General features: G+C 43.4%; 1 pseudogene; it reads left to right on the top strand.

Annotated features, from left to right (window-relative positions):
• The first annotated feature begins 13,684 nt into the window (after positions 1–13,684).
• On the top strand, positions 13,685–19,835 carry LOC130021746 (S-phase kinase-associated protein 1-like; annotated as a pseudogene).
• Positions 19,836–20,059: the final 224 nt, after the last annotated feature.

The following is a 20,059-nucleotide window of genomic DNA, read 5'->3' as shown; positions in this document are numbered from 1 at the left end:
GGCAACTATCGCCCGATTTGCCTATTGTCTGTCATCTACAAGTTGTTCACTCGAGTCTTCCTGAATAGGATTGGCAGAACACTAGATGAAGGACAACCATGCGAGCAAGCAGGGTTCCGCAAAGGATTCAGCACCATCGACCATATCCACACAATAGCCAAGCTCATTGAGGTTTCTCGGGAGTTCAAGATGCCGCTCTGCTTAACGTTCATTGATTTAAAGAAGGCCTTTGATTCTGTTGAGACGGAAGCGGTCATTGAAGCCCTAGCCAATCAGGGCATTCAAGCCCAATACATCAGGATCCTCCGTGAGCTGTATTGCGGATTCACTACCAGGATCTCACCATTCTACAAAGAAGTGATCGTTGATGTCAAGAGAGGGGTTCGGCAGGGTGATACCATTTCACCGAAACTCTTTAGTGCCACCCTCGAGAACATCATGCGACGACTGGAATGGGAAGGAATGGGAGTGAAGATAGATGGTCGGCAACTACACCACCTCCGCTTTGCTGATGACATTGTTTTAATAACACCAAACATCAGCCAAGCGGCACAAATGCTGACCGACTTTGACCGTGAGTGTGGAAAGGTAGGACTACAGCTGAATCTTACGAAGACAATGTTTATGAGAAACAGCCTTGTTCCTGATGCCCCATTCGCTCTCAATGGAACGACCATCTCCGAATGCAACAGCTATGTCTACCTAGGTCGAGAGGTCAACATGACAAATGACCTGGCACCCGAGCTGCGCAGGAGGAAGAGAGCGGCTTGGAACGCCTTCAAGAACGTCGAAGAAATAGCTAAGAGGACGAAGAACCTCCGGCTCCGGGCGCATCTCTTTGATTCCACTGTTCTTCCTGCATTAACATATGCCTCAGAGACCTGGGCCCTACGCAAACAAGATGAGAACGCCATTCAGGTCTCCCAAAGAAGAATAGAAAGAGCTATGCTTGGAATATCACGTTTCACTCAAATGAGAGAACGAACCCGGAGTTCTGACATCCGTCGACGATCAAGAATCAGGGACGCTGTCTCATTTGCCAAGGTGTAGAAAATCAGATGGGCTGGTCACGTAATGAGATTTAAAGACGACCGTTGGACTAGAGCTGTTACTGATTGGATTCCACGGGATGTCAAGAGACCGCGTGGCCGCCCACCTACCAGATGGTCAGACTTCTTCGTCAAGATCGTGAACGATCGGTTTGAGGCCCTTCATGTTCCCGGAGCGAACAGATGCCATTGGGCTACACTAGCACGCGACAGGGACAAATGGAGACATTACTGGTGCCCGCTCGAGCAAATCGACGACTAACGGGAAGTTAAGTGATTAAGTGATTAAGTGAACATGTTGTTAGAGGTTAAGCCTCGTGTGTTAATATTTTCTTAATTGAAATTGGTTGCCTTCTACTTTGCATCCCATCCAATGTAGTGTGCTACTCCTGGTATATCAGCGGTGTGGAGTTTGAGATGCATTCACAGCCGTACGTACGCTCCAGGAATTCTAGAATTTTGAATGAGAAGATACAGCTGGAGTTAAATTTTTTAACCAGATGGTAACTTTGGGTCTGGAAGCATCTCTGCAGCTTGTCGGTCTCTTTCAAGATTTATTTATGAGCTCAAATAATGGGCTAGATCAATAAGCTCAAATAATGGGCTTATTTGGCCCCAGAGTCAGTTCATGGGTGTGACTGCTAGGTTCCTGGAAGACCAGGGACATGGGGGGAGGTAGCCCATCCTTCACTGTGTCAGAGTCTGGAGATCTGGGTCACAAAACCCACATACCTGAGTTTTTCAACAGATCAATTTCTGGGCGAGGTTCGTCCCAAGAAGTGGAGTGTGGTCTTGAGCATGGCTGTAATTGTGTGTGGAGGTTTTGGGATGCTGGGGCTCTGTTTGGGTGGGTGGAGGGCCCACCCGCTTCCCTCCTGGGTGCCCCAGTTACTGCTATTTTTTAAAAGATAGAATTTCTATTTGGTTCCTTTTAACATTTCCCATATTATTTAGAATATATAATCATGAGGGCTCTGCTAAAATTTTAAGCCTATTAACTTTTTTTTCCCTCTTGTGGACATAATAAAACCTTGCTGTTCAATAGCTTGAAAACAAATCATTCTAATTGTTTTCTGGGCACACTATATGTTTTTGTTGCCTGTTATTTTAATGTCTTTTCTCCCTTTAATTTACGTATCTGGTTTCTGAGTGTCTGGTTTTTAATTTCAGATTTTTAGCGAATCTGGTTATCTTCACTCTGTGCTGGTCATTATATTTTAAAAATCTAGTGTAATATTAATGTGGTTTAGGATGAAGGCCTTCCTATCCTGAGAACGTTTTTCCTTTTTATTGCTGAGTTCTCAGGTATATTACTTGTCAGGATTTCTTTCATCTAAGTTCAACTTTTTTCATTTCCCTCCACCACTTTGTTGTGGTATAACCTAATATCTGCGAGTTTTTATTCTATTTGAAAATACTCGGGTTATGATCCTTTGGGGTTGAAGTTTAAGGAGTGGATTTTTTTAAGGAGTTAATATTTTAACAAGGTACATTTTTTTGGTGGAACCTAGGTTTTTACTTTTGTCTTCATGAGCTTGGGAATTTCTTGGGTTTAAAGAAAAAGAAAAGAAGCAATTTAAACTGCTTCTTTCATATTAGCAGATGTTCTCAAAACCAAGCAAGATTTGGGGCCAGATCCATAGTACAGCACGTAGGACACTCGCCTTGCATGAAGCTGACATGAGTTCAAACTCTGGCACCCCATGTAGTCCTCTGAGCTCACCAAGAGAGATCCCTGAGTACAGAGCCAGCAGTAAGCCCTGAGCACAGCTATGTCTGGCCCCAAAACAAAAACAACAAGAAAAACTTGAGTCTCAGACTTACATATTTAAGTTCTTTTTATCTCTGATATTTTAACTTGGCAATGACTCTAAGCTTTTTTTTCCTAAAGCATCTGTTTGTGCTTTAAGAAGGAAAAGGTTCCCTGCTCTTTTAGTTGTTCTGTGACACAGTAAAAAACACAAGATACCTAGAAATACTATAATTACTTTATCTAAAAAAATTTTGTTCAAAATTTTAGATAATATTTTAGGTGTTTAAAACAGGTTAGGAGATAGAGCTGGGTAAAGCCAGCATCACGGAGTTGGCAGAAGACCAGCCCCCTGTCATTCATCTTTGAGAAGGCCCTCGAACCTTCCTATGCTCCAGTTTATCATTCAGGAAACAGTGATTGAGCATTTTAAAATTAATTTTACATTTAATCTATTTACATATATATGAGGCTATAGAAATAAAGAAAGCCCAATTCTTACTGTGGAGACAAACTCAACAAATAATTTCAGTGCAGCATAATTGCTCTGGGACAGTGACGAGATGATAGAGGAACTGAATCAGGAGGAAATGGTCGAGGCATTCATTAATTAATTAACTCAAATGACTGCATGCAAGCACTGTGCCAGATGCAGGATAATCATTTAATCCCACGAATGAATAAGAACTCATAAAAAGTGGGTGGGAGAGATAGTACAGTGAGGAAGGCACTTGTCTTGCATGTACCTGACCTGGGTTCAATTCCCAGCTTCCCATATGGTCTACCAGGCCCCAGGTAGCTCCTGAGTACAGAGCCAGGAGTAACCCCTGAGCATTGCCAGGTGTGCCCCAGAACAACAACAAAAAGAAATACAGTGAAAAGTTCTGTATTGGAAGCACGAGACTCGGGACTTTCCCAGCTCTGCTCCTGCTGTGGCAGTGCTTGCTTAGAAGCAATGCGATTACATCAGCTAGAAATCCTTACTGCTGTTGGGAAGCCACATCCTTAGGCTTAGGAAACACCCTACAGGTCAGCCTTCCATGTATTGCTATCTATCTCTCCTCAACAAGTGTCTCAAACTCAGCTGAGCCTTCCCTCAATAATAGATTTGGGCGACATCTGCAAAACTTAAGTCCCATGATAGATGTAAATCTGTGTCTGTGAAGTTCCAACACCATCTTCCTGTTCTTGCTTTGCTTTCTCCCTTATCCTTCGGAGGTGGGTTCAGTTGCACAGTCACAAAGTCTGATGGTGCGGATTATAATGTTATTCTCCTGTTCTTAGGTTTAGTTTAGTTTTTGTTTCTTTTTAAAAAAATTTTTATAAGAGAAACACCATGAGGTACAGTTGTAGACTTACAAATTTTTGTGCTTGGGTTTCAGTTATACAGTGATCGAGTACCCATCCCTCCACCGTTGCCCATTCCCAACCTCCAATGCTCCCAGCATCCAGCTTTTTGGGTCACAACCAGCAATGCTCAGGGGTTCCTCCTGGCTCTGCACTCGGGAATTACTCTTGGAAGTGCTTGGGGAGCCATATGGGGATGTCAGGGATTGAACCTGGGTCCACCGCGTGCAAGGCAAATGCCCTACCCACTGCTCCAGCCCCTTGTTTAGTTTTTAAGGATATCCTTCTTAGGTTGTACTAGAAATGTATATTTGCCGATGCAAAGTTATCCTGATACTTTAAGCTTAGACCATATATCTCAGTTCAATGCCTTGATAATCACTGCATTTATCTCTTGCCTTTGTCCTTCTTGCTGGAAGGAATCCAATGAGTGATATCATCAGATGCATGGTGGTGTTTGGGAAGAGGTATTGGTCCTCTAATTCTTTACAACTGATATCACTTGTCTGTTTTCTTGGTGAGGCTGGTTTGGGGAAATATTCTAGAAGCTGAGTGGGTTTTCTCTGATGACTAAACATCTACTGGGTTCCGATAGAGGATGACTCTCTTCTGTGTATACTTGCTCCTGACTTGTCATAGGTCTGCTTACCTCCTCCATCACATTCCCCTTGCTAAGTCGAGGACTTTTCTAGAGCCGCCTTCTGAACTTGTCCTTGGATATGGAGAAAGATTTTTTTTTTTTTTGCTTTTGGCATTTCTCAGGTCTGACTCCTGACTCTGCCGTCAGGGATCACTTCCGGCAGACTTAGTGGACTGTTTGGGTTGCTGGGGATCAAACCCAGGTCTGCTGTGTGCAAAATGAGCACCTACCCGCTGTACTATTGCTCAGGCCCTGGGCGTGTAGAAAGTTTGTATTTTCTCTCTTCCTTGTGGTGGTTGAGGAAAGTGTGGGCGCGCTAATGCAATCCACCTCTACTAAAGACACCGCAGTGCCCTTTCTGCTCCCCAGTGGTATCCTTGGTTGGTCTGGACACTCATTCTTTCAGGCAGTCTTCTCTAACAGTAAGAATGTTCTAGACACAGGCCCCCAATTCTCTACTCTAGAACTAGTCAAGATTCTATTGCCACCTTCTTCTACTCAGATTCAACAATGAGATGAGGGTGGAGATGAATGGTACGCTAGCATTTAGACTTTTCTCCCTTCTTTAGTCCCTTCCAAGACTTTTAAATTCTAGACCATAAAAAATGTCAATTTTATCTGCCTTTAGGCTTCCAAAATACTCTTGGGGCAGGGTTGGCAATTATAGTTCATGAGTCAAATGTGGCTGCAGCCTGTTTTTGTAATGAAGTTGTGTAAAACACAGCCACACCCATTTGTTTGCTTACCATGTGGGAGCTGCCGCCTGCAAATTGCAGAGTTGAGAGCAGAAGGTGATTTGGCTCTTGGCAGAGAGAATCTTTCAAATCTTATTCTGAACTCTGAATCAGTTATGCGTGGCACCAGATGTTTTTAAGTTCGAACCCAAAGAAATGGGTCCCGACCCGGTTCTGCCTTGTTGCTTGGTTGTTGCAATTGAAGTCATGAATTCAAGACCCTTCTTAGTACTCAAAGCCCCAAATGGAACTATTCTCGTGGGATTCCTTTATATCTTCTCTTCTCTACCACAGGAAACCTACTTTGGTTTTAATGATCAGAAGGGAAAAATATCAATTACTATTTCAAGAGGTCTAGTGACGCATGATTTTTGCTTTCCTGCTGGTTGCTTCTGTGACTGCACCCTCAGGTAGACATCTGAATGGGACTGAGGCTGTGCCCTTACCATCCTCTACAGTGAAATGAATTTCCCAGAGGGGATCAAAGAGACACTGGCTCCTTCCTGGTTCAGGGCAGATTCAACAAACTCAGGGATCAGCGAATGCTTAAGCCGGAAAAGATAATGATGTGTATCAGATACTCTCTGTCATCCTCCTTCCACTTTTCTGATGTAGATGTAAGATCTGGAGAGAATAATGAAGAGCAGCCTGATGGAGCACACAGCACACATTGCTGGTTTTGTGCTCGCATTTCTGGTTCCTGTGCTCGGTCAAGCTTTGCTGAAGGTAGCAAAGCTCTGGGGTAGAATGAGAGCTTGAGAGAGCCTGGTCTCTCTAACCTGACACTCCCACTTCTGTGACTCAGGTTGTTCTAAGCCACACATTAGGACAGTGCCTGAGTAATTCTGGAACCCTGAGTCTTTAGAAGCTGTGCTCCTGGATAAAGTTCCCTATTCTCCCTTCACGTTGTCCCTGCACCTCTTATACTCATTTCTCAGGTCTCTGATCTTAGAGAGGAAACACAAGAGGAGAGACACGCCTACATTAGAAAGGGCGGACAGGATAGAACAGCAGGGAGGGCGTTTGCCTTGCATGGGGCAGACCCAAGTTCAATCCCAGACATCCCATATGGCTCCCCAAGCACTGCCAGGTGTAATTCATTCCTGAGTGCAGAGCCAGGAGGAACCCCTGAGCATCGCTGGGTGTGACGCCCCCCTCCCCTTCAAAAAAAGAGCCAGGGACAGAGGGTTCAGGGTGAAGGAAGTGACCTTCACAATGCTCACACCGCTGCCTCAGCTGCCCAGTCCTTTTTTGGAAGTTGGTTCCTTTTCCTTTAAAAATTTTATTTATTTTATCGAAAAATTGAATCACAGCAAGATACAGTTATAAAGTTGTTCATGGTTGGTTTTCAGTCATATAATGCTCCAACACCCATCCCTTCATAGTGTAAATGTCCCACCACCAATATCCCCAGTATCCCTCCAGCATCCCCTACCCCAGCCTGTCTCACTGGCCAGCACTTTTTTCCCTGTCTGTCTGTCTGTCTGTCTATCTTATCTTTCTTTTTGGGCCTTCTGGTTTGCAATACAGATGCTGAAAGGTTATCAAGCATATCCCTTTACCTACTTTCAACACTTAGATCCTGTTCAAAATGATCATTTCCAACCTCTATTGTCAGACTGGTCCCTTCTCCAGCCAAACTGCTCTTCACTCCCTCTGTCCGCCAGACACTCTTAGTAGCAAGCTTCCATCCACTGAACAGTCTTCCTGGCTCCCATTTTTCCTGGCCTTGGATATTAGTTTCATAAAATATATTTACATTCATATCTCATAGATGAGTGCAGTCACTCTATGTCTGTCCTCTCCCTCTGACTCATTTCATTCAGCATGACGCTCTCCGTGTCCATCAGAGTTGGTTTTTAGCTCACATCACTGTTGATGATGGTGCTGATTCTCTGGCTACAGAAACAAAGTGTGTTACTAATAGCTAATATTGTCTTTTACAGGGCAAATCTGATGATAGCATCTACTTGATTCAGCTGAGTAACTCCCGGCTGTCCGTGGGCTCCAGCCTTACATGGTTTAATGCCTTCCTTGCCAAGCTAGCTTTATTCTTCTCAGTTTTGGTTTTAATCATGTGTTAGCTGATAAAACTGGGGGCTGGGACCCCAAATCTAAAAAATGTATCTCATTCTCTTTAGCTTGTGACCCTTTGGATGTAGTGTTTTCTCTGCTAGGAAAATGGCTTCTTTTTGTTTTGTTTTGGTGTGTGTGTGTGGGGGGGGGTTGTTGGGGGCACAGCCATTGGGGCAGGAGGTTATCTCTGGCACTCTCCCAGAAGTGCTCAGGAGAACACAGTGTCATGGATCAAACCTCAGGCTCCCACAGGCACTGTATGTGTTCCAGACCTTTGGTCTATCTTCCTGTCCCTGGAATTTTTTCCCACCTCTCCCGTTCCCTTCCCTCCCCGCACAGTGACCTATGCCGCCAACTCCGTTCAATAAATTAATCCCTCTTCTTCATTCAGAATCCGGATTTTTTTGTGACACTTTCCAGAAAGTTTTTCCCAACACCTTGATGTTATGATTCCACAATACTTGGTGACAGGCTCATCATACAGTACTGGAATTGTATTTTTATTGCTTTGCAAGCCATTTTAGACCAGAGCTTTGCACCAGATCCTGGAACTTAGAAAAAATTAAAATAGAATAAATGCATGTACAAATGTGTAAGGGAGCCTGGTTAGCACCATCTGCAGAGCACTTACTTGGCATACACAATCGTACAACTGAATTGAGACTGAGATGCAAGTCTACGAAATGCAGATCGAGAGCTCTCTCGAGCATCTGTGTCCTCTTTCCATTCCCTTTTGTTGATGTTATTGTGTGCCAGGAGTCACACACTTGGTTGCAATATGCCCCGGGAAGCACATGTAATTGTTGTCTATACTCTGGGCCGTGGTTCTGGGAATAACACTGTCCAGGATCAGCGTCAGTGACATGTTCCACGGCTGTCTGAACTTGCAAGAAAAGTCCTCTATTGATGAGCCAGATCCCATGACTCTCTCTTCCCTCCCTCCCTTTTTATTGATTCACCGTGAGGGACAGTAACAAAGCTTTCATGTTTGAGCTTTGATCACACAGTCATCAAACACCCATCCCTTCACCAGTGCATGTATTCTACCACCAAAATCCCCAGTATTCCCCCCACCTACCCCATTCCACACCTCCCCCTGCTGTGTGGCAGACAATTTGCACAATACTCTCGTTCTCTACTTTTTAAAAAACATTTTTTTATTAGTGAAACACTATGAGGTACAGTTGTAGACTTACAAATTTTTGTGCTTGGGTTTCAGTTATACAATGATTGAGTACCCATCCCTCCATCAGTGCCCATTTGGTTAACTTCAATATTTCAAGACCAGACCCACCACCCCTCATACATGCCGAAAAGGCAATGCTAGACAGTTGTTTTGTATTGCTTTTTATGGATACAATATAATGTCCATTCTAGGAATTAAAAAATTTTAATGATGGTCTCTTTTTAAAATTTAGGTATCTGACTTACAATCCTGTCAGTAACAGTTTCAGGCACGAAACGTTCCAACTCCAAACCTGCCCTCAGCATCAGTATCCCTCCCCCAGTGTCCCAAGTTTCCACGCCCTACCCTGCTTCTTTAGAGAATCCATTTTAAACAATTAGACTATCATTCTTCAAGCCCATGCCCCTTTGGATGCATACTTCACTTGCTTGTCTTTGCCTCTTTCCTTTTTTCCACTCTGGAGAAGCCCATGATCACTCTTAAATACATACTTCCGCTCTTTCTCATCCTTGACCTCTTCCTGAATAAGTTTAAATAAAAACTACCTTGCTTAATTAGGACAAGTAACTATTCTAGTGCCCAAGACCCTTGACCAAAGCTCTTCTGTTCCCTTCAGTCTCACCCATCATTCTCTGGCCCTCCGCTCACACTCCATCTCCCTCTGCCCCTAGAATCCTTAGTACTGCAACTTCGGGCCAATGGTTTGCCTTCATTTTCACACCTTCCATTCCCGTGTTTTATTGCTTATATGGCACAAATGAATAAGATCATCTGATATTTGTCTTTCTCCCATGGATACTCTCCCTTTCTTCACTCAAAAGGATACCCTCCAGATTCGTCGAACTTGTAGCAAATTGCATGATTTCATCTTTTCTAACAAATGCATAATATTCCATTATTTATGTATACCAAAGCGTCTTCATTCACTCATCCGTCTCTGGGCACCTGGGTTGTATACATATACTGGTTCTTGTATCAGTGCTTCAGTGAACATAGGTGTGTATATATCTTTTTTTAAATTAATGTCTTGTATTTTGAGGGCAGAAACCTAGAAGTAGGATTGTTGAGTCATGTGGGAACTCTATTCCTACTTTTGGGAGAAAGTTCCGTACTATTTTCTATAGAGTTTGAACCAGACAACATCCCCATCAACAGTGAATGAGAGCTCCCTTTCAGTGAATCCCTTCTAATACAGATTGATTATCCTCTGATGCTCTTTCATAAGCCTGGGCCTAAGTTTGGTTACTTGGAAGAGGGTCAAGTAAACATTCTGTTATGATGGCATATTGGTCGTCGATTGCCTCGAGCAGGCTGCAGTAACTTCTCCTTCGTCCTAGCCCTGAGATATTTTTAAAAAAGTGCCATATTCAAGGCTCTTTCAGAGTTAGGAGAATGAGACCCATCATTGTTACTGGTATTTGGCATATTGGGTATGCCACAGAGAGTTTGCTAGACTCTGCTGTGTGGGCAGGCTACATTTGGTAGCCTGCCAGTTTGTCCAAAATAGGAATGAAATAATAAGATGTTGTGTGGCCGCGAATGCGGCCACGTGCTTCCGGGAGCTGGTTTTTATAGTCTCTGAGTCTTGGCCATTGATGCGATTGCACGGGCGCCAGGGGGCCAGTTGGTGGGTGTGACCCCCGCCTACTGGGATTTGGAGGATCTGGGTGGAGGATGCTCAGCCCCGATTCAAGCAGGCTTGGAGATCTCAGCTCCAGGACCTGCATGCCTTTGTTCCTCTGCCGGTACCTTCATGTGTGCGGAGAGTGGTCTCAGCATGATGATGGCTGGTTCTGGAGGTCTCCTCACTTATTACTATGGAAATTTAAATTTTAAAAAAGCAATGAGGTATCATCTCAAAACAGTAAAAAAGTCTGGCAATAACTCATGTTGGTGAGAAAAGAGCCCTCACTCACTGCTGCTGGGAAAATCATCCAGCTCAGCCTCTGCAGAAAGCAGTACAGAGATGTTGGATAGCACTGGTTAGTCCTTACTCCTCTGCAGGGTGCTTAGGTTTGCTGAGTTACTCCCTCTAAAGGCATATTGGTAACTACAAGAATAATTAAATAAAAGCCTGAAACCTTGGTTATCTCTGGAAAGATAGAAAACAGTGGGCGGTCTGGGGATAGTGATCAGAGGAGACCTGCATCTATCATCCCTTTCATTAACAAATATAGTGGATTCATGCATTATTTGGGTGTTTAACAATTAAAATTTAAAAGCGGGTCCTACTGTGTTTCTTACCACATCTTCCAGTTGATGACTTTTTTTCCATAAGGGATTTAAAAATTAGCACTGATGTTTACTGTTAATTTCAAAAAGAAAAAAAGGAAAATAAATACTTTGGCTCCTCTCTCTCTCTCTCTCTCTCTCTCTCTCTCTCTCTCTCTCTCTCTCTATGCTTACCATTGCATTCAGTATTAAAACTAATTGAATTGAGAAGATGGACTGTGACAAGTGGACCGTGGCAATGACTAGACTCCTTAATTTTTTCTTTCAATTTATGACTTCTTCATAGATGATTTGTCTTTGATGCTCTTTCTTCTTGTTTTTTCTAGTCATAAAGCATATGGTCTGTATAATTAAGGAGAGCTGAGAAATTATAATTATCTAAACATGCAGGGAGCTGATGGCAAATCTTTCTCATGAGAGAAATGTAACCCCAAACTGTATTCCTTCTTTTTTTTTTGTGGGGAGGGCACACCCCATGGTACTCAGGGGTTACTCCTGGTTCTGCACTCAGGAATCACTCCTGGCAGTGCTCTTGGGACCATACGGGGGTGTTGGGGATCGAATCTGGGTTGGCTGCGTGCAAGGCAAGCACCTTCCCTGCTGTACTATCTTTTTGGTCCCTACCATATTCCTTCTTGAATAAGAACTTGATCATTGACTCACATGGGATTGTCAATAGGTTAATTGCCCCACTACCTGAAGTCAGCTCAAATCGCGCCCTCTGGTGGTGGGTATGTTGAACTCATCCTCTTTCCTTTTTAAATTTTTAAAAATTTTTTTTATTTTATAAAGTAGTTCACAATATTTGATTACATTTAATATTCAAACACCAATCCGACCACCATGACACCTTCCCACCACCATATTTCAGGTGTTTCCTTCCCAAACCCCAATCCCTTCCCCAAAGCAGAACCGAAATAATATATTTTGTATTGATTGTTATGAGAAACCACTGAAAATGCTACAAAAAAAGTATTTTTAAAGGAAAGAGTGTGAAGATTGTTTTATTTCACCCAGGGAAGATTAATCACTTTATAAGAGATCACTAACATGTTGTTAAAGGTTGAGCCTTGTGTGCTTTTTTATATATGTATCTGTAAAAAACAACAACAAAAAATGTATATTTTCCCTCTAAGATTGGTTGCTTCCTGCTTTGGACACTATCAAATTTTCACCCTCTTTCTAGTTTAGCCCCACTCCTCATCCAGATGCAAGTATTAAAAGAAAAACTCCAAACTTTTCGGTTTATGAGTGTTCTGAAGAAGACCTATCTATCTGAGTGTTACTTAACAAGGTTAAGTTTAAAAATAATTTCCATGTGGACCCATAAGAATGCTGGTGTCAAGGTTCAATTTCTGGCACCACGTGGTCCCCTGAGCACCACCAGAGACACTCCCTGACCACTGACCAAGGAGTGGATCCAAAGTAATGAGCTGTTAGTAGCCTCTGAGCACTGAAAGATGTAGGCCCCAAACCAAGAACAACAGCAAAAAAGAAAGCTCGAAGGAAGAACCCAAGGTAACAGATCAACAGTTTCTACATAAATGCAAAACCCTTACCGGTGTAAATTCTAGAAAAGAGGGTGGCACTGTGCCGACACAGAGGTGCCCTCTGAACAGCCTGGCATGCCCACAGCATAGCTGAGTAGCTGTATTGGGGTAGCCTGACACGCTGTGGACACCATTGCAGGGTTGTGGCACAAGAAGGCAGGCCATAGTCACAGCTTATAGAGCTTCTACACAAGGACCACGTGGAGCCTGAGGAGGGAAAGGTTTATACATCATTCCATTTGAACAACTCCTTGGATGCATTTTATCAAGTGGTGAATAATGTTGCTCAAAACAGATGCTCCAGCAGGAATAACTGTCATCGCTGGGTAAACAGGGAGCCAGTGTGGATTTAGGAAGCCCTCATCTCATTATTCCGGTTGCTGAGTAAAATCCTAAGGCACAGGACAGCAGTGCTTGGGTTCGAACTGCAATATGGCTCTCTGGGGCCAGTGACTCCATTTCTCCATGCTTGTTCACCTGTCTGGCAAGGTGCTGGCGAGGTTTCAGTAAGTTTGTCTGAGCTCCGGATGGGGCCGTCCTCACGCAGGTTGAGTAACTGGCAGCTACTACTCACTTTCACCGCATGGATCCCTCTTCCCTCCTCCCCTGGGCTCCAGCTTGTTTCTCGCATGTGCTCACACACATCTGTGTCATCTGTTATGATCTCTGGCTCCTCCTGTGACTCCCAGCTCAGAGCAAGGCAGCAGTCCTGTGTCACCCTCCGTCAGGGCCCTCCCAAGCCGCAGAGAGCATTTCCTGCAGGGATGGCTTGAATCAGCTTCACTCTAACACCTCTGAGCCTTTAGTCCCGCCAACCCCATACCCCTATCCCCCTCTGCCAGTGTGTAACTCAAGGATCTTCGCTTTTTGAAATTGAGTCATGGTGAGATACACAGTGTTCATGATTGTGTTTCAGTCATATAATGTTCCAACACCCTTCCCTTTACCAATGTTCATTTCCTACCACTGATATCCCGAATTTCCCTCCCATCAGCATCCCTACCTACCTGCTCTATGGCAGACACTTTTCCTCTCTCTCTCTCTCTCTCTCTCTCTCTCTCTCTCTCTCTCTCTCTCTCTCTCCCCCTCTCTCTCTCTCTCTCTTTCTCCTTTGGTCATCATGGCTCTCATTACAGGTACTGAAAGATTATCCTGTGTAAGAGCTCTTCTGTTGATCAGTGGTCAAGCAATGTCTCTCCCCTGTGAGTCTGAGACAAACAGACATGTTTGAAGAATTCTGGAGGGGCCCAAAAGATGACTCAGTGGTTTAAAGTGCTCACCTGTCGTGAGTTCATAACCCTGGAACTGTGGTATCTGCTGAAATCACCTGGACATCCTGCTGTTTACAATCCCCTGAGAGAAGGGCCCAGAAGATTATTCAGTGGCTTGGGAAATGCCCAGTGCAAGCTTGAAGTTGTGGGCCATAAGCTAACTTGCATGCACTGAGGTGATCCTGACCAGCCACATGGTCTGACATTCGTGATGAGGGACAGTTAAAAAAAAGTTTGAGGGCTAGAAAGATAGTATAGGGGACAAGAAGTTTGCTTTTGTGTGTATTGGGTCCCAGTTCAATACCTGTACTGCATCTGGTCCCCTGGAGCATCCCTGAGCACAGAACCAGGACTCAACCCTGAGTCATCACCAAGTGTGTCTGAAAATTATACACACACACACACACACACACACACACACACACACACACACACAGAGTCTGAACATTGACCAATGGCCTCATCCCCAGCCATACTTCTTCGACTTCTTTTATTTGTTGTTGTTGTTTTTGTTGTTGTTGTTGTTCTTGTTGTTTGTTTTGGTGCCACACATGGTGATACTCAGGAGTTACTCCTGACTCTGTACTCAGGAACTACTCCTGGTGGTGCTTAGGGGACCATATGGTTGGCCATGTGCAAGACAAATGCCCTACCCACTGTATTAATTCTATGGCCCCATCAACTTCTGAATAAGTTGTTTTTCTCTTATTTTTATCGAGCTGTAAATATCTTTCGTCATCCTTAAACCATGAAGTCCTGTCTTAATCTTTTTAAATGACAGGTTGCAAACAGCTTGGCCACTGCTTCTCTCCAAGTTGAAAATAGGTGTTTTGTTTGTGAAACTAAAATATCCGGAAGACTTATTGTTTGTAGAGGAATCAAGTATATTTATAAAGTGAGCAGATCTGTTTTCCATGGCACCAGGCATGAAAAAACGCCACAAACGCTTCACTAGGGGATTATGAGCAACGTGCAGATCCCACACGTCTGTCTGTCTGCTGGCTCTTTGGAGAGCCACAGTGGCAGAAGAAGCTGGGAGACAAAACAGTAAAGAGAAAAAACATTAACTTTGGGGTCCAGGCAAATGATATGCCCTATCATATGCATATGCTCAGAAGCATATGCTCTATCATATGTTCTTGTTACCGTAAGAGATTTAGTCAACTTTTAATGGATTCTGGCCCTTAAGTGTGTGTGTATGTTTGTGTGTGTGTGTGTGTGATGCCAGTGTTCTCTGACACCAATTGTGTGTCCTGTAATGCAGCTCGATTATTATAGTCAACCCAGAGAAAGCATCTCCTCTCACAAGACGGGCTTGTTCTACAAGACAGCTCCTACCCTACCCTGATTTTAGATGTCACTCACAAATTTAGATGATCTGTTAGCTGAGCTTCTAACCCACCAGCTCAGGAATTCCCAAAACTGTCTCCTTGGTTATGATTAATTTGCCAGAGCAGCTCCCAGACCTTAGGAAACCTTTTTACTCGCTATATTAGCAATTTATTACAGATCATAGTAAAGAATATAAATCAACGGCCAGAGGAGCTATCTAGGGCAAGATATGAAAGTCTTTCCATCTAAAATAGAATCAGAGGACATAAAATGAAAAATATCACATGTGTGGCATCCAGAAAACAAAAGTTAAAGACTGATGAGGCCTGAGACACTTATTTCCCAGAAACGGCTGCTTTATAGAAAACAGAAACATCCGTCAATCAATGGATAATCCCCAAGAATCTATCCCCATTCTTGAGCCCATAAACTTTCTGCTTGGGTTTGTTAAAACTCCAGAAATAGGCAAAACAAAATTAATGAACCACTAAAATAGTAATTTGTAGAAGCTTATTATGAGTGCACCAAGGGAACAATTTGCCAGTCAGAAGCTCACAAGCAAAAACATAGACGGAAACTCAATGCTATGGCATTTCAACACGACTTCCGTAATGAGAAAACAATGATTATTCTGAAGAATACCAGTGCTAGGTTGAATTTTATTTCCTGATAGGGACTTAATGAAAAGTTGTTCCATACCCATTTGGGGGAAGTCTTGCTTCTGGTTTCCAAGGTCATGAATAAGAAGTGGCCCAGCTTGGGTGGATGGAATATGGAATTCAGACCTGAACATGTTAAGTGCCCCCTGGGTCGAGAGGTTTCACGTATGGCTCAAACCAATCGCACATAATTGCAATCTGGTTTATTGGGGGGTAAATCCACATGACCAGACTATAAGCATGAGACTCATTATTATGTAGTGGGGAAATTAAAAGAAGGACAGGGAGGGGAAAGGTGAGGGCTGGGAGACCAGTGAGAAGAAGAGCTGGAGTTCCATCTGGAACTTTCCCTGTACATCAGCCCGGCAGGGAAAGGAGGGCTTCTCTGGGCTGAATGTCTGGCACCAGTCACCTAGAACCGGAGAAAGCTTCAAAGATCCAGCAGGCCTGGAGTCCCGAGGATGTCCCGGATTCCGTTCAGCTTGTATATCTAGTTATTTATTTATTTTTGCTTTTTGGATCACAACTAGCGATGCACAGGGGTTACTCCTGGCTCTGTACTCAGGAATTACTCCTGGTGGTCCTCAGGGGACCATATGGGATGCTGGGATTCAAACCCTTGTCGGCCACGTGCAAGGCAAACGCCCTACCCGTTGTGCTATCGCTCCAGCCTGTCAGCTTGTGTATCTATTTATGCCACTCTCAAAGGTGTGCCATCGCCTTCCTGTCAGTTGTATTGGGGCTTGGCCGCACGACACAGCGAGAGTTTTATCTCTTCTCTCTCTCCGGTGTTTGTTTCTCAGTGTCCTGGTCTCCTTTAATGACATGAGTTGTTTGGTTTCATTTGCTTCCATATTTTGAACAGTTAGCATCAATTACGTTTATAGTAATTGGTTGCACAAAATAAGATGGAATTGAGGTTTATTTATAAAGCTAAACTTTTTTTTTCCTGTTTGGGAAATTTTCAGAATGGGTGTCTTTCCTGCCTGATTATGCAACCTGACTGTCATTCTCTAGAGGATTTACTACTGACTGCTGCATTCTCCATATATTCCAAATAGCAATTTCTCTGTTATTTCTGAATAAGCCCCTTTTCAATCCTGGACTTTTGAGCTTTGCTTCTTCTTTGAAGTTGACAAAGGTGTGTGGAAAGAGAGAGAAGCGTCCCCGCCTGATCCAGCCTCACCTTTCTCTCAACGCCTTTGCAGTTTCACCCAATTCTGCAAAGGTCACTCTTTCATAGAGGCTGGGCAGAACTGATGAAATTGTTGCCCACTTGGTAATTGAGTCAGCATCCAGTTCCCCTCCCTCAGGTCAAAGATTGAGATCAATAATTCCAACTTCTCACAAATTGGATGCTGCACACCCTTCCTCTGCCCTTACCCACCATCCCCCTTAGGTGCTTTCCAAAGGCGTCTCCTTCCTATAACAAAGACATCATCACAGGAAATTCCAAGGGCTTTAGTGCTAGGAAAAGTCAAAAGGAAAAAATTTCTTTCTTTCTTTCTTTCTTTCTTTCTTTCTTTCTTTCTTTCTTTCTTTCTTTCTTTTCTCTCTTTCTTTCTTTCTCTCTTTCTTTCTTTCTTTCTTTCTTTCTTTCTTTCTTTCTTTCTTTCTTTCTTTTTTGGGTGCTGAGGGTTGAATCCATAGCTTCATTCGTGCAAGGTGGGTGTTGTTTTTTTTAATTTTATTTTGTAATTAAATTTTTAAAAAATAGAATCACAGTGAGATACGCAAGATTGTTCATGATTGGATTTCAGTTATATAACGTTCCAACACACATTCCTCCACCAGTATACATTTAGGGTGGGTATTTTTATCACTGAACTACATCCCTGGCCCCCTAAGATATATTTATTTTTATAAATCATGATATCACACTCTCTGAGCATCAGTTCCTGTGTTTGCAAAGTCAAGATGGCAATATATCACTTGGGGGCTGAGGACTCTGTGGTAGGATAAGGTTGGGCCACACCCACAGTGCTTGGGTGGGGGTCACTCTGTGATTCAGATTCCTCTTAGGACTCTTTAAATTGTCAGTTGATTTGAACTCACTTAATTCAAAAAGAAGAGATTCATATTCCACTTAGGACTCTTTAAATTGCCAGTGATAAAGTTGATTTGAACTCACTTAATTCAAAAAGAAGGTTCTATAAACTCATGAAAGTTATGAAAGTCTCCATAAACTCATGGAACTCATAAGGACACTTGGATGGGAAGGCCAAGTGTTGTGTTGGCAAGATTCAGAGACTGGCTCACTACCAGGGCTCTCTCGGGCTCTTATCCGTCTGGGCTTATCTCTAAAGTTTGGGCTGCAACTCAACAGCAGGGAACATGTTCTAGACTTCAGATATTCTAAGTTGACACTGTGTTCAGTGAGCTTCTACTTAGGACTTTTCTAGGGAATTTGATTCCCCAGTCAAGGACACCTGAAAGTCCTTGAAAGATCAAACACTGGGGCCAACAGAAGGAGATACTGTGCTGGGTTATGGGAGGTGCTGTGCCGGGTTCCACCTGTGGGTGGGTGGTAGCATCATAGGGCTTTTGAGGAAGCCACTGAGTGTCCACTTCCTAGAAATACCAATGTGTCCATTTCCTTGAAGTATCATTGTGAATTGAGTGAAGTCACTGTCATATGTATTGATACTGGAAAGACCTAGTTGGAAATATGTGCACTGCTACATTATAATGATTCCTTTTGATGTAAATGTGGGGTCATAGGGCTAGAGTGGTACTCCACTGTGGCAAAGGCGGGTCAGGAGAGTATCTCATCAATCAAAAACAACCACTTAGGAACCTTGTTCTTGACTTCCTTGCTGCTGTTGTCAGCCGTCAGCCTACCATCTCTTCCAGAATGATCATAGTTGCAGAATTTGGTTGAAGACATATGGTGGTTTTTTTTTTTGATTTTTAAAACTTTTTTTGGGTGTGTGTGGGGAGCATATCTGGTGGTACTCAGGGCCTGGTCCTGGCTCTGAGCTCAGAGATTTCTCTTTGAGGGTGTTGGGGGCCATATCGAGTGTCGGGGATGGAGCCTGGTTTGGCTGTATGCAAGGCAAACCAGTTCAATATCAACTCTCCCTTCAACCCCCAGTTGAACTTGATGTGGAAATTATCAAGCAGTCTGTAACGATCAAGACCATGCCAGAAAATTTGGGAATGACTGATGAAGGAGATGATGACCCTGTTCCTTGCCCAAATGTTAATGCAGCGGTATTTATTTATTTATTTTTATTTTTTATTTAATTTAATTAATTTATTTATTTATTAGTGAAACACCACGAGGTACAGTTATAGACATACAAATTTTTGTGCTTGGGTTTCAGTTATACAATGATCAAGTACCCATCCCTCCACCAGCGCCCATCCTCCACCACCACCACGGATCCCAGCATCCCTCCCACCCCCACTCCCCCATCCCACCCTGCCTCTGTGGCAGGGCACTCCCTTTTGTTCTCTCTCTCCTATTGGGTGTTGTGGTTTGCAAAAGAGGCAGTGGGTGGCAATCGTGTTTGGTCTATAGTCTACTTTCAGCATGCTTCTCCCATCCTGGGAGGATCCTCCCAACACCCTTTATTGGGTTCTCCCTTCTCTACCTGAGCTCCCTTTTCCCCTAGCACGTGTGGCTGGCCTCCAAGTCAGGGAGCAAAATTCCTGGTACTAGTCTCGAGTGCAGTGGTATTTAAAAAAGGTTATTCAGGGGGTGCACTCAATACAAAGATAACCCTTCTCCTCCTCCTCTGGGGATGATGGGAACAAAGCAAACAGATGACATCGCTGTTTGGGACCAAGAATTTTTGAAAGTGGACCAAGAAAAACACTTTTGTAACTAATTATGGCTGCAAACGACTTACTCTTCAAAGATTTATTTGATGTTATAAGCAAGCCTGTTGCCACTCTGATCAAGGGAAAAACACCAGGATTTGCAAGCCTTCAATATAAGACATGGTTTTACTGGAGAAGAAGAAGTCCAGGTACTAATGAGAATCAGGGCTGTGAAGAGAAGTGAAATGTGCCTGAGTTACCACTATAAGGCTTGTTCCAAGTACTGGTTGCATGGCTCTGTTTGTAATAGTTAATATTAGACAAAAGACAAATGCGGCAGCCAATCAATTGTATCATCTGAATTTTATCCTCATTGCATGTGTAGCTTGAGTAGAGATTTCTGATCTGTGCCTTGAATTTCTTATAATTTAAAAAAAATTTCCTTCTTTTCTCTCAATAGAAAGGAAA

The sequence above is a fragment of the Sorex fumeus genome, unplaced genomic scaffold (genome assembly GCF_029834395.1).
Source record: "Sorex fumeus unplaced genomic scaffold, SorFum_2.1 ptg000002l, whole genome shotgun sequence".
NCBI lineage: Eukaryota > Metazoa > Chordata > Mammalia > Eulipotyphla > Soricidae > Sorex > Sorex fumeus.
This window is presented reverse-complemented; position numbering and strand designations above follow the sequence as displayed.